A 14,912-nucleotide genomic window follows, 5' to 3' on the forward strand; every position below is an offset into this window, starting at 1 on the left:
ATGGAGAATATGGAATGCAATATCGTTGAATGGTCTCTCTTTAAATTTTGGCCACTGAGCTCAAATGGGTCTTTAGATGCTGCCTGAAATCCTGTCACATTTTCTTTCTTAATCTATTCATTGTCACATTGTGCTGGCAGTAATTTCTCTTCTTTCAAACTTCCACCACCTCCTCAGCTCTCACTCCTCACTGTCAGTTAATGACCTTGCTTCCTACGTTCTGGAGAAAATAAGCAAGCAGAAGAGATCTGTACACTCCCGCCACCTTATCAGTCCACTTTTTTCCAATTGGTCATATATACTCTGCTATTCCTGTTGTTCGTCTCGGTGAACTATCCATTCTCTTATTTAAGGCCTACCTCTTCACTTGTCTTCTAGATCTTGACTCTTAGCTACTCAAGAACATCATTTCAGCAATGCTCTCTTGTGCTATAGCATCATTTTTCCCCTCTCTACTGGAATATTCTCATCAGCACAGAAACACCATATGATCTCTAATATTATTAAAAAAAGAAATCCTCCCTTGAATCCACCTTCCCCTTTTGGCTATTCCTGCATTTCCTTGTTTCACTTACAGCAAAACTCCTTGCCATGAAAGAATTGTCTGTATGGTTTCCCCTCCTCATTCTATTTTGAACCCATTCTAACCAGACTTTGCCAACTAAGCTGCTGTGTATGATTGTGCAGGTCGTGTCCTGAACAAGGGTGCCACATTCGAGAGGACAGTGATCACATATTTGTGACAGTGGTTTTCCAGCAGGTGGCACTAAATTTCTTGTTCTAATAAAAGCATATTCTATGACAGTTTTGTAAGAGATGCAAGTAAAGTGTCTTTGGGAGGGACATTGTTTAAATCCACATAAAGATTCTGTACGGGCTAGTAGTGTTCTGCTACCACTCCACCAGAAGAGTTTTTGTTAGTTCACAATGACCACATTTCTCATTCTGCATTAATCTTCAGTCAAGTTAGCATTCATGACAGTTGCTCATTTCCTTCTTCATGAAATGCTTCCTTCACAGAGCTTATCTCTCGTCATCTACCTCACTAGCCATCATTTTTGTTAAAAAAAATTTTTTTTTAATGTTTGTTTATTTTTGACAGAGAGACAGATCACGAGTGGGGGAGGGGCAGAGAGAGAGGGAGACACAGAATCCGAAGCAGGCTCCAGGCCCTGAGCCGTCAGCACAGAGCCCAACGCGGGGCTCGAACTCACGGACTGTGAGATCATGACCTGAGCTGAAGTCAGACGCTCAACCGACTGAACCACCCAGGCGCCCTACCCCCCCCCTTTTTTTTTTAATTTTATTTATTTTTGAGACAGTATGAGCAGGGGAGGGGCAGAGAGAGAGGGAGACACAGAATCTGAAGCAGGCTCCAGGCTCTGAGCTGTCAGCACAGAGTCCGACACAGGGCTCAAACTCAACAGACTGTGAGATCATGACCTGAGCTGAAGTCAGATGCTTAACCGACTGAGCCACCCAGGCGCCCCACTAGCCATCATTTTTAGACCCTCTTTTAGTTTCTCCTTATTTCCCTAATCCCCTAAAGATTGTTTAGGACCTTTTCTGCAATAACTCATTTCCTTGGTAATCTCAACTAGTGTTATGGTTTTAGGTGCCATTTATACATTAGTAATTTCCCATTTTATATCATCAGCCTGGACTGCTTTGTTTCCAGACTCTCATATCCAACTGCCTGTATGCCATTGCTACTTAGATATCTAATATAGGTATCTTAATTTTAAAAAACTTTTTATTTCAAAATAATTTTAGGCTTACAGGAAGTTCAAAGATCTTGCAGAGAGCTCTCATACCCTCCCTCATTAGTTTTACTGAATGTTAACATCCTACATAGCCATGGTACAATGGGATGATTATCAAAGAAAGGAATTAACATTGGTACAGTTCTAACTAAACTGTGTACTTTATTCAGATTTCACCAGTCTTTCCACAAATGTTCCAGGATCTTATCTGGCCCCCTTCCATCTATGATCTTCAGGCTTTGATGACCTTTTGAAGATTACTGCTCAGATACCTTGTAGGATGGTCCTCCAATTTGAGTGTATGTGATGTTTTTCTATGATTAGATTGAGTCTATGGGTTCCGGGGGAAAATACCACAGAGGTGATATTGGGACATCTCAAATTTAATATGTTCAAAATTGAACTCCTCGTTCAATTTTTCTTGTCTCTGCTGTTTTTCCTAGCTTACTAATTGGCAGTTCTGGTTTTTCTGTTGGTGGGCCGGTGTGTTTCAGGCTTCACACCAGAACTACTAAATCAGAAACCAGAGATAAGACCTGACAATTCCATTTTAATATGCTCTCCTGGAGATTCTTTTGCATACTAAAGTTTGAGAAGCACTGACTTATATCAGGGCCCCTAATAATTCTCTTGACTCTGCTTTGTTTCTACTCATCAGTCAGTGAGGTCTGTTCTTTCTTCAGAATAGATACAGAATCCCTTACTTGTCACCATCTCCACTGCTCCCATCTTGTTTCTTTCTTTTTTTTTTTTTTTTAAGTTTTTATTTTAATTCCAGTTAGTCAACATACAATGTTATATTAGTTTCAGGTGTACAGTATAGTGCTTCAGCACTTCCATACACATCATCTGGTGCTCATCTTTATAAATATACTCTTTAATCCCCATCTCTTTTACCCATCTCCCCACCCAGCTCCTCTCTGGTAACCATCAGTTTGTTCTCTGTAGTTAAGAGTCCGTTTCTTGGTTTGCATCTCTTTTTCCCCTTTGCTTATTTGTTTTGTTTCTTAAATTCTACATATTAGTGAAATGGTATTTGTCTTTCTCTGACTTATTTTGCTTAGCATTATACTCTCTGTCGTTGCAAATGGCAGGATTTCATTCTTTTTATGGCTGAGTAATATTCCATTGTGTGTGTATATATATATGTGTGTGTGTGTGTGTGTGTGTGTGTGTGTGTCTCACATCTTCTTTATCCGTTCATCAATTGATGGACATTTGGGCTACTTGTGTATCTTGGATCAATAATGCCGTTACAAAGGGTGCTTGTATCTCCGAAGTTGGACACTTAACTGACGTGAGTCACCAAGGCATCCAAGGATGAATTAATCATTATAGACTAACAGCCATAGCAGAAGAAAATTTTAACAGCAGAGTAAAAGGAATAGTTGAGGAATTATGAGTGGCATTTGGGTATGAGTACAGAATTCATGGGGAGGTATGATAATGATAGCTGACATTGCTCCAAAGTTACATTGCTAGTACATGGATAGGCTGGGGTTCAAAGTCAGCTTGGTCTTAGAGACCAGAATGATACCCACTGCACTGACTCCATACATTGTAAAGCTTGGTGGGGCTAGATTGTGGAGAGTCAAAAGGAGTGTCATAGGAGTAACTTTCTAAAGAGGCAGTGTGAAAAATGATTGTCAATTGGTGGAAGATTAGATAACTAAAGTATGCTACATCCATACTATGTAATTGATAAAGAATGAGGAAAAGTCTCCATGTACGTGGTTATTGAGTGTGTCAGTCATCCATTGTTCAGTAACAAACTCCAGTGAAGTGTCTCAGGTATGTTTTCATTTTTATAAAAATCAAACCATGTATATATTTGTAAGTGTACAGAAAATGAAGCTGGAAAGATAAACTGAATTTTCAAAGCAATTTAGTAGGTATAAGGGAGACTTTTCTTTTTTTTCTTTCTTCTTTTTTTTTTTTGTTAGCACCTACTATAAATAACTTAAAACAAATTAAAATGCCCCCATATGTGGTGGGAAACAGGACAGACTGCTTCAGGTAAGTGTCCATGAAAAAGAAGATGGATAGAAGAGATAATGTCATATATATTTCTTTGTACATTCTTGAGAAATGGATGTGTGCTAGGACATTGCCAAAAGTCACAGATTAAAAATGTAATGTCTAACTACATTTTTAAAAACTTTTTGGGTATATAATCCACTGGTTTTTAATATATTCACAAAGGTGTACAACTATCACCACTATAATTCCAGACATTTCATTATCCCCCAAAGAAACCCTTCCCCATTAGCGCTTAATGCCTATTTTCCCCTCCCCACCAAGCCCTAGCAAACACTAATCTGTCTCCATAAATTTTGCTAGTTCTGGAAATGTCTCATAAATAGAATCATATAACATGTGACTTTTTTGTCTGACTTATTTCACTTAGCACAGTGTTTTTAAGATTTATCTGTGTTGGGGCCACCTGTATTGGTAGGTAGAGCATGCAGCTCTTGATCTCAGGGTTGTGAGTTCAAGCCCCATGTTGAGTGTAGAGCTTACTTAAAAAAAAAAAAAAAAGTTTTATCCATGTTATAGCATTTGTATTTGATTTCTTTCAATGGTTTGGTATATTCCCTTGTATGCTACATAATCTTTTATTCATCAGTTGATGGACACTTTTTGGTGATTGTCCATACTGCTCTCAAAATTCAGGAACAGATTTTTTGTTTTTTAATGAACATGTGTTTTCAGTTCTTTTGGGTATATAGCTAGGAGTGGAATTGCTGGGTCATATTAACTGTATTTAACATCTTGAGGAGCTGCCCAAATTGTTTTCCAAAGTAGCTGCACCATTTTACATTTCTACCAGCAATTTTGTTGCCTTTTTCATTATAGTCATCTTGGTTGGAGGGTGTAGCTCATTGTGACATTGAGTTGCATTTTTGGGGGGCTAATGATGTTGGGTATTTTTTATATGCTTATTGGAAATTTGCATATCCTTTTTGGAGAAATATCTATTCACATTCTTTGCCCATTTTCAAAATTGGACATAGTAATCCTTTCTTTATCTGTAGCATCTCAAATTCTGTCTCCTTTTGTTTGTGCCCCTTTTTTCTAGAGCCGTATCTTTATTTAGTCTTTTTATAGAACAACACTTTATTTTAATTTTGTGGCACATTATATGTGTCCCTACCTATGTGAGGCAGATTGTATAGAATGAAAACAAGGCCCAGTGACAGTTAAGTCCGTTTGTGAACAGCTCCTGTAGCAGAATAATTAGTTATTTCTCTGTTTCAGAGAGACAAAGTAAAAAAGATTAAGTAAACAGTAATTACATCTTGTAGTTCACATCTTTATGAGATGGAGTGCTCAGGGATGAATTCTTTTAGAAATTATGCTTTTTTAATTCTTTTTTGGCTTGCTTACCTGTAGATTGTAATCCTTTATCTGTTTGCAAGTTTCAATGGGGAAGTTAAATAAGTCTTTTTGGATGAAGATACAGTAAGAATGTTCCATTTAAATGGCACACATTCTTCCCTAGGGAAGAAAAGAGTGGATGCATCAAGTTTGTTTAAGCAGTTATTGAGAGCCATGTGCTAGGTTCATTGGTGTTTCATTTTCTATTGATGTGTAACAAATTACTAGAAAATAGATAAATCCTGAAGTAGCTTTTGCAGACTTCTCAGTCAGGAGAGGTATTTTATCTGATGTTACTTAATGAAAATTTCAATAGCAACAGCACACAAAAATGTGGCGCAAATGATCTTCAGATACATCACAGTCTGTTCTAAAATGCAAGGGTGTGATAGCAAGGAAATGAGTTTTCACGCTTAAAAAGAGTCTTTATAACTTGAACGTGTCAGCCACAGCTCTATCGGAAGATGAGAATTAATAAATTTTTTTTTTTTTGGCTTTGTTTTGAGATAGAAAGTGATTGGAATAGAAACCCTTGGTGGTATCTGCTACAGTGGATGGTTCTTTTTAATACCTCTCCTTGTGCACATTCTGTGCTTACTCTCTCTTGCATGCACTCTCTTGCTCCTCCCCTCCCCCTTTCTCCCTACTCCTTCTTTCTCCCTACTCCTTCTTTCTCCCTCTCTTCCCCTGTCTCCCCACTTTGTTTACTTTGAAAAGAAATGTATTGAGAGTTAGAGGGAATAAATGGAATAAATTGTTTTTGTGGTCTCCTGACCTGATGGTAGTGTTTTTACACTAAAATTACTGCGCTTTTTTTTTCCCTCCCCAATACTAAGCATTTTAAGTTGTATTTTTTGAATACCTCCTAAATTAACATGAGGTTTCATTAGGATTTTCATCATGCTTAAAATGGTAGACTCCCTAATGGGTACATATCAGAATTAGTAATTCTGTAATTTAGTGACTAGTTGGTAAGTATCAACTGTGTATAGGCACTGGGTTCTACATTCTGGAAATGGAATAGTGACCAAGACATAAGTTCCTACTCTCATGACATATATATTCTAGTACTAAGAGACTGATAATTAGTATACAGATAATAGATGCCATGATTTCAAATAGTAACATGCTGTGAAGAAATTAAGGTAATGTCACAGTAAGTGACTTCAGGGTGAGGGGTAGTCCTTTGAAGAGATACCCAAGTTGAGAGATGAGTGGTGGGTATAAGGACTCAGTCATGCAAAGAAGGAGTATCTCAGGCAGACATAACTAACACAGAGGCCTTTGAGTTGATTTTTGAGGAGTAGAAAAGAAAACTAGTGTGGATGGAGCTTAATTAAGAAGCGGCTCTACCGTAAGTGTTCTGAGGGTGCTAGGCAGAGACCTAGTAATGGAGTGCCTGGTATGCTGGTGAAAGTAATGTGGATTTTATTCCAAGGTGGATTTTGAGTAAGAGAGGGATGAGCAATAACATTCTCTACATGTCTCCGAGGCAGTTACCACGTCCATTCAGGGAGTCAAACATAGTATACTACTATTACCAAATATATGCTGTCCATGGTCAAGTTTCCTGATTGTCCTAACTCTGTGTTTTATAGAGCCTTCTATGATCCAGTTCAGAACCACACATTTACATTTTGTTTCGAGTGTCTTAATCTGCAACAGTTCTTCAGCCTGTCTTTATCTTTCACAACATTTGTATTTTTAAATAGTATGCATCCATTGTTTCACAGACTGTCCCTATTTGGGATTTAATTGATCATTTCTTCATGATTCAATTCAGTTTATGCACTTTCGTCAATAAAAATGTGATGTATCTATATAGACGCGATATATCTGTAGCAGATTACATCAGAGGGTACTTGACGCTACTTTGTCCATTACTGGTAGTGTTGATTTCATATTACTTGGTTTAGGTATTGTTTATCAGACTTTTCCACCATATTTTTTTGTAGTTAAAAAATTATCAAATACTTTGTGCAAATATTCTTCCAGCAAACTTCCACCTAATGGTGAAAATTAGTTATTGTTGCAAAATGGTGATTTGCTAACTATCATTCTCTACACTAGTTAGTTGGTCAGTTGGTGTTCTACAAAAAGAACTTTTTCTTATCTATTTATACATGGATTTGTGGATTCTTTCATTCAGTGTGTTATATAGTTCGTGGTATTCCTTTGATAGTCAACCTGTCCCAAATCTGGCCAATGAAAACCTGTCAAACTATGTCCCTTACCACTTACTATGTCCCCTTCACTTTCTGAGAACTTTTTTTAGTTTTTGGTATAAGAGGGTCCACACTCATCTTGTACTTTCCTTGCCTTAGCCCTGAAGGCAGCCATTTTTTAAGAGCCTGGAATCCTTTTAGTTAAAATGGTATTTAGCAATCAAGATCTGGGCATTAGATTATGTTCACTGCTCCTGTAAATGTCATTGCTTCTAGACTTAGTGGACAGAGTGAAAAAAATAGGTATGTTTAAATCACAAATTCATACTGATACTCTAATTTTAGTCTGTATCTGGGTTCTTTGCCTCCCCAGTTCCTTATTTTTGTTTCCCTTCTCTTCTTCCCTAGTGAGAAACCTAACTACTAGCAGTATACTGATTCCATATTTGCCCACTTGTATGATACATATCAATAGCTTCAGAATTGCTGTATGCATACCGCTACCAACAACAAATCTAAGTAAATTTCAGTATCCACAGTTCTCTTTAGTCTGAGAATAAGTAAAATACTATATTTAAATTTTACTTGGATTAGTTCCTTTTTTTCCTATGTAATTATGGTATTCATTTAGTAGTAAATACATCTTAATTTTTCTAGATGTTGCCAGATTCCCCTTCGTTGGAGATGAAGTATATGTCTTTTTTTTTTCTTACAGCTTTATTGAGGTACATTTGATACATAGTAAAGTACATTTATTCAAAGTGTTTGATAAGTTTTGACATGTATACACCTGTGATAGATACCAACACCATAATCATTAATGATGGATATGTTCTGTGTAGTTTTTATTTAAATTCCTTTTATTAGCATATTTTTTATGTTTAAGAGCCATTTGCATTTTTTGTGAGAATTGGCTCTTTAATGTTTATTTATGAAAAACAATTTTTTTAATGTTCGTTTATGTTTGAAAGAGAGAGAGCATGAGTGAGGGAGGGTCAGAGAGAGAGAGAGGGAGACACAGAATCCGAAGCAGGCTCCAGGCTCTGAGCTGTCAGCACAGAGCCCAACACAGGGCTCTAACAGTGTGTGAGGATTGTCACCTGAGCCAAAGCCAGATGCTTAACTGACTAAGCCACCCAGGTGCCACTGTTTATTTTTGAGAGAGAGAGAGAGAGAGAGAGAGAGAGAGCGCATAGCATACCTGCGCATGTGTGTGAGCAGGGGAGGGACAGAGAGAGAGGGAGACAGAATCCCGAGCAGGCTCCACTCTGTCAGTGCAGAGCTTGACAGGGGACTTGAACTCACGAACCTTGAGATCATGACCTGAGCTGAAATCAAGAGTTGAACGCTTAACCAACTGAGCTACCCAGGCGCCCCGGGTTTGATTCTCATTTGTAGTGTCCCCTTCCACCTTTTTCAGTAGAATTGTTCACTTTTTTCTTCCCTATTTTTAAGAAGTTTTTAATGCGTATTAGGGATATTAACTATATAATATCAGTAACTTGTAATATCAGTAATGTATCTATGTAATATCAGTAATCTCAGATCCACTTAGAACTGCCTTGGTGTATAAGGTATGAATATTGAATCTAAGTTTGTTTCCAAGTTTGTATCCAGTTGTGTCAACACTACTTTTAAAAAAAATTCATCAGGGTGCAGGAACAACTAGATATTCACATAGAAAATAATGAAATTGGATCTCTACCTCACACCATGTAAAAAAAATGAACTCCAAATAGATCACAGACCTAAAATTAATAGCTAGAACTATAGAAGTCTTAGAGGAGAACACAGGAGTAAATCTTTGTGACTGGACTCAGCAATAGTCTTTTAGATATAATACCAAAAAGCACCTGTGACAAAAGAAAAAATAAATTGGAATTCATCAAACATTAAAACTTTTGTGTTTCCAGTGATACTATCAAGAAAGTAAAAAGACAATACATAAAATGGAAGAACATGTTTACAACTTCTTTTGAGTTCTCTAGAGTGATTTAGTTTTTTTCTAGGCTTTCCCTACCCCCAGAATTAGGTTTTAGCTTTTTATAGTCTTTCTAATGAATGCCACTTGTTCATCTGTTCCACTACCTTTAAATTTCTACTCCCCCCCCCGCCCCCACCTTTTGATGTTTGTTTATTTTGAGAAAGAAAGAGCGTGAGAATGAGCAGGGGTGGGGCAGTGGGAGAAGGAGAGAGAATCCCAAGAGGGCTCTGAGCTGTCAAGCACGGAGCCTGACTTGGACTTGATCTCTCACAAACTGTGAGATCTTGACCTAAGCTGAAATGAAGAGTTGGACACTTACCTGACTGAGCCACCCAGCACCCCTCTCCCCACCTTTTTTGTTCCTTATAAATGAATGTGATTTTGTGTCCTTATATTGTCACCTTAGAGTGATTTTATGAGAAAATTATTTTATGAGAAATATAATGATTTTTTAAAATATGCTTTGTAATTTTTTGTTGGTGAGTTCAGTTTGCCTTGTTTTAAACAGGTTTGTTTTCTTTCCTTTTTACCATACTCCTTTCCAATAAGGCAGTTTTGAAATTGCCCCAGCCTGAATTTTTGAAATCCTCAGCTCTGAAGAAGGTCTTAGAGTAGGATCTTCTGGAGAAATTCCTCCAGTCCTTGAGTCAGTATATGGTGGTCTTATTGTTGGTTGCACAGATATTTCTAATTCTTCCCTTCATAGCAAGCAAGCACTTTTCATTTGAAACTGCACTTGTCATTTAAGCCTCTGTTCCTATCAAAAAATTACAGTACCTTTGTTTCAGGTAGTGAGTCTGACTCTTGTTTACTGTCTCGCTTGAGGTGTCTTGGGTTTCATTACTCCCAGGGAGTTGGGTTTTTGACCCCAGTGCCTGTTTCCATTCCCAGCTCCCTGAGTTCTTCCTGTCTTGAGCCCCCGTTCATTAATGGGAGTTTATCACTGTTGTTTTTGGAAAAGCCTGAATTCTCTGCTTTATCTTTCTCTTAATTACTGTATTCATCTATACAAGGTCAACTCTTTACCCTTTCTAGCCCTTCATTTGTACTTAGAAGAATCGTCTTATTTTTAGTAATTGAAACATACCTTAAGTTACAGAAAGTCCAGTTTTAATCTTATACCCAATATAATGATTTTTCCTTCCCACATTCTCATTTTTTTTTTTTTAACTTATTTTGACTAGGGGGGGGGCAGAGAAAGAGGGGGAAAGAGAGAGAATCCCAAGCAGGTTCTGCACTGTCAGCACCCAATGTGAGGCTCAAACCCACAAACCATGAGATCATGATTTGAGTTGAAACCAAGAGTTGGGCGCTTAACCGACTGAGCCACCCAGAATGCCCCTGCATTCTCATTTTGATAGGGGTGGCGGTTGTTTTGTTCTTTTAATCGTTACTTTCTTCTTACTCTTGTGGGGCTTACTTTCAAGGTCGAGGAAGAAGAAAGAGGAAAGGGAGCAACATTTTACTTGAATGATTCTGTTGTAATCCAGCATGGTGTCATGGCCTGTATATATGTGCTAGCTCTTTTGTGCTAAACCCGAATACATTTATTTTCAGAGGCCCTTATAGAACCTGTCACTTGCCCACATAGGCAGTGTACTTCACATTTCACCTTTGGCAACACTCTTCTTTCGTTTACTCCTGGCTCAGCTCTTGCCCGTGAGTACACCCATATTGTGTGTCATCTTACCTTGGTAAATTTGTCTCACGGGTGGACTTATGTTGAATGGGCTTCTAGCAGGACTTAACTTGGCTCAGGGGAAGCACATACGCTTTTTTTCTTTTCCTTGCCATTTTTTATTTTGGAAAACTTCAAACCCACAGAAAAGTTGAGAGGACGGTGGATGAAGAGTCATACGCCCTTCTAGATTTTCTACTTGTTAACATATTTTGCCCATTTGCTGACTTTTTCTTGGCTGAAGTAATTGAGGATCATAATGAGACATTATATCGCTACCTTCCTAAATATTTCTGTATGTCTCTCCAAAAATCAGACATTCTTGTACATAATATGTTTACCACACTCAAAATTCAACAGTGATGTGATACTGTAATACATAGGCCATAGTCAGATTTTCCGAAATGTTTCAGTAAATGCCCTTGATAGCTGGTTTTCTTCCTTATTCAGGATCCAATCAAGGTTTCAGTTAGTTTTTCATATCTCTTTAATCATGAAAAGTTCTTCACCCTTTTTTGCCTTTTGTGGTGTTAATGTTTTTAAAAGAGTCGATGCTGGCTTCTTTGCAGAATACCTCTTAGATGTATGTGGTTGTTTTCTCATGATTAGATTGAAATTTAACAGTTTTACTAACGTTTTGGTTAAGGTGATATTCACCAGATTTTTCTGTAAAAGTACCTGTTTCCTTTTTGCTCTAATCTGTGGAGTGTCAATGTCCTGTTCCCTAACAGTCTCACACCCAATGGTTTCTTAGCATCTGTTGATAATTTTTGTCTGAATCGGTTATTAGTACTTTGGTATTTACAATATGGTTATTTTCTAATTCTGTCATTCTTTCCATGAATAGGTGTTGGCATTCTCCTATAAAAGAATTTTTTGGGGTGCCCGGGTGGCTCAGTCGGTTAAGCACCCGCTTTGAATTTCAACTCAGGTCATGATCTCATGGTTCGTTGGAACGAGCCCCACATTGGGCTCTGAGCTGACAGCAAGAAGCCTGCTTGGGTTTCTCTCCCTCTCTCTCCCTTTGTTTCTCTCTCCCTCTCTCTCTGCCCCTCCCGCCTTAAAATAAATAAATAAACATTTAGAAAAATAGAGAATTTTTCCTCTTCTCACCTATAAAGGAAATAATTTGTTTTTAATCCACACATGGATTTTTTAAAAATGTATTATCATCCATTCCTGTTACTCATTTTGATGTGCGACTTGTTTCAAATTTGGCCTCTGGGAATCTATGCATTCTTGCTGTGCCAAACAGTAGAAATGTACTTTATCCAACTGCTGGTCTTTTTTCTCCATGTTATTAAATTTGGCTTCAGTGAATTTAGGCTTCTGCATGCTGAAGGAGGCACTTCCCTGCATAGAAAGTATATTTGCATATGCTCCCAAACTTACAGATTCATATATCAGATTTTCAAGAACTCTCCCTATGCTTCCTGACATCGGCTTACTAGTTTCTGATGTTCAGCAGTGCCCCGCCACCAAGTAAGATGCCATTATGCCCTTTCTCAAGTTCTTTTAGAGCCTCCATTTACTGGATGTGCTTTTGCAATGCCCTACTGTCCTGGGGAGAGGAGGAGAAAAGTCAGAATGCACTTATGTCCTGTGAATTTTCTTGCAAAATGTTTTTGTGGATTTGTCTTTCATGGTCTGGAAAGTACGGTGTTCTCAGGTTCTTTCTTAGTAAGTCCTGCTCAGATATTTAGAATGTGAGATGTATTAATTAGCTAGGACTGTTGTTATGGCTGGGTGACAACAGAAATTCTGTCTCATGGTTTTAGAGGCTAGAAATCCCAGAGATCAGTATGTAGGCAAGATTGCTTGCCTCTGAGGGCTATGAGAAAGGACCTGTTCCATGCCTCCCACCTGCTTCTGGTGGTTTGCTAACAGTCTTTGGATTGCAGAAGCATCACCCGATCTCTACCTTCATCTTCATGTGGCATTCTCCTTGTGTAGGTATCTGTGTCCAAATTTCCCCCATTTGTAAGGACACTGCACATATTGGATTAAGTGTCTACCCTACTCTCTGGTGTGATCTCATCCCAATTTAATTACAGCTGCACACATCCTATTTCCAAATAAGATCACATTCTGAGGTGCTGGGCATTAGGACTTCAAGGTAAGAATTTGAGTGGGAGACACTCCTAACGTGGGTACTTTTTAATCACTGTTCTTCAACAGAAAGGCTGAGACCATTCAACATTCTTGTATATATGGGCTTCTATTTAATTTCATATAATTGAAATTAATAAAGGGTTTTCCCCCCTTATTTCTGGATGTTATAGACTGAATATTTGTGTCCCCCCCCCCCAATCCATATGTCGAGAATTAATCCCCAGTGTGATGGTGTTTTGGGGAGGTGATTAAGTCATGAAGGTAGAAGCCCTCATGAATGGGATTAGTGCCCTTAAAAAAAAAGATACCAGAAAGATCCCTCACATACCTCTCTTGTCATATGAGGATACACTGAAAAAAATGGTCTCTGAACTAGAAAGCTGACCTCGACCAGACACCAAATCGTGCCAGTGCCTGTTCTTGGACTTCCCAGCTTCTAGAACCCTGAGAAATAAATGTTGTTGATAAGCCACACAGTTTATGGTATTTATGTTACAGCAGCCTGAATAGACTAAGACCCATAGTGTATAAAGAAAATTATGTTCTGTGTCCATGTTAGAACCACAGTAGATAAACTCTCACCAGTTATCACAACCTTTTGTCCAAAATGATTGCTATCCACATCTTTAAAAGTTTATGACGAAACTTTCAAAATTACATAGAATATATGATGAACTGCAATATGTTCATCAACCAGCTTCAACAAATTCCAGTATTTCAATTTTTGCATCTTCTATTCTCCATGTTACCACCACCAACTCTTCTTTTGAAGATGTTATTTAAATTTAAAAAAAAAAGCCCCACAGGTGACACTGAATCACTCTTAGGGGAGATACCATTTAGAGCAGTGGAAAAAGGCTTGAAAATGAACTGATGATATGGTTTTACACTAATAGATTTTTATAGTTTTAGTGCTAAAGATGAAAAGCGCCTGAAATGCCTTTACTCCAGTGGTTTCCAAATGAGTTTTTAGCCAAGAAATCATTTGAATTAAATTTACCTGGGAATTCTAAATAAAAGTCCTTAAAATCACTGTGGGGAGATCAAAACACCACGTTTTCCTTACCCATAGATAAGTCACTTACATATATCTGTGGAATCCTTTGGGCTCTGTAGAACACATTTTGAAAACCAAGATAAAGTGATTTGTCCAAAGTTGTACTCCTGGGTGGTTGCAGAGATAAGACTCTAGGATACAGGTCTCTTGTGCAGAAATTCTCTTTGTTCTTACTACCTCTTTTTACAGTTTTTGAAAGAATTTTTTCTTACTTGGCTCCTAGACACTAGGTAAGTAAGTGAAATGTGGCCTTCATTTTTCTAGGAAAGCATGGAACCTTCTAAACAATGGCAATTCCTTTCCTTTCCACTAACTCAGTATTAGATCAACAAAATGATCTAAAGCTTTGAACTTTCCACAGCAGATGATTTGGGTTGACAGTCTCTGGTTCTTTAAAAAAAAAAAAAAAACAAAAACCCAAAAAACATTTAGAATACGTTGAATTTCTAAATGAAGTTGTTTCATTTTAGTTTCTTGTTCATTGCTAGTGTACGGATATACAGTTGATTTTTATATATTGATCTTGTGTCTTGCAACTTGGCCGAACTAGATAATTTCTAAATTTCTTTTTTTAATTGTATTCTATTTTGATTTTTTTATTTTAGAGAGCACGAGTGGGGGAGAGGGGCAGGATGGGGGGGGGGGAGAGAATCGTAAGCAGGCTCCATGCTCAACACAGAGCCCAACACAATCCCATGACCCTGAGATCATGATCTAAGCTGAAATCAGGAGTCAGATGCTCAACTGACTGAGCCACCCAGGCACCCCAATAATT

General features: G+C 37.9%; 1 protein-coding gene across 3 annotated transcripts in view; it reads left to right on the forward strand.

The window, feature by feature from the left end:
• Window positions 1-14,912, forward strand: part of EPB41L5 (erythrocyte membrane protein band 4.1 like 5) — a 140,498-nt gene that overhangs the window by 78,855 nt on the left and 46,731 nt on the right. The window lies entirely within an intron of this gene.

This window comes from Panthera uncia (assembly GCF_023721935.1).
Source record: "Panthera uncia isolate 11264 chromosome C1 unlocalized genomic scaffold, Puncia_PCG_1.0 HiC_scaffold_3, whole genome shotgun sequence".
In the NCBI taxonomy this organism is placed as follows: Eukaryota; Metazoa; Chordata; class Mammalia; order Carnivora; family Felidae; genus Panthera; species Panthera uncia.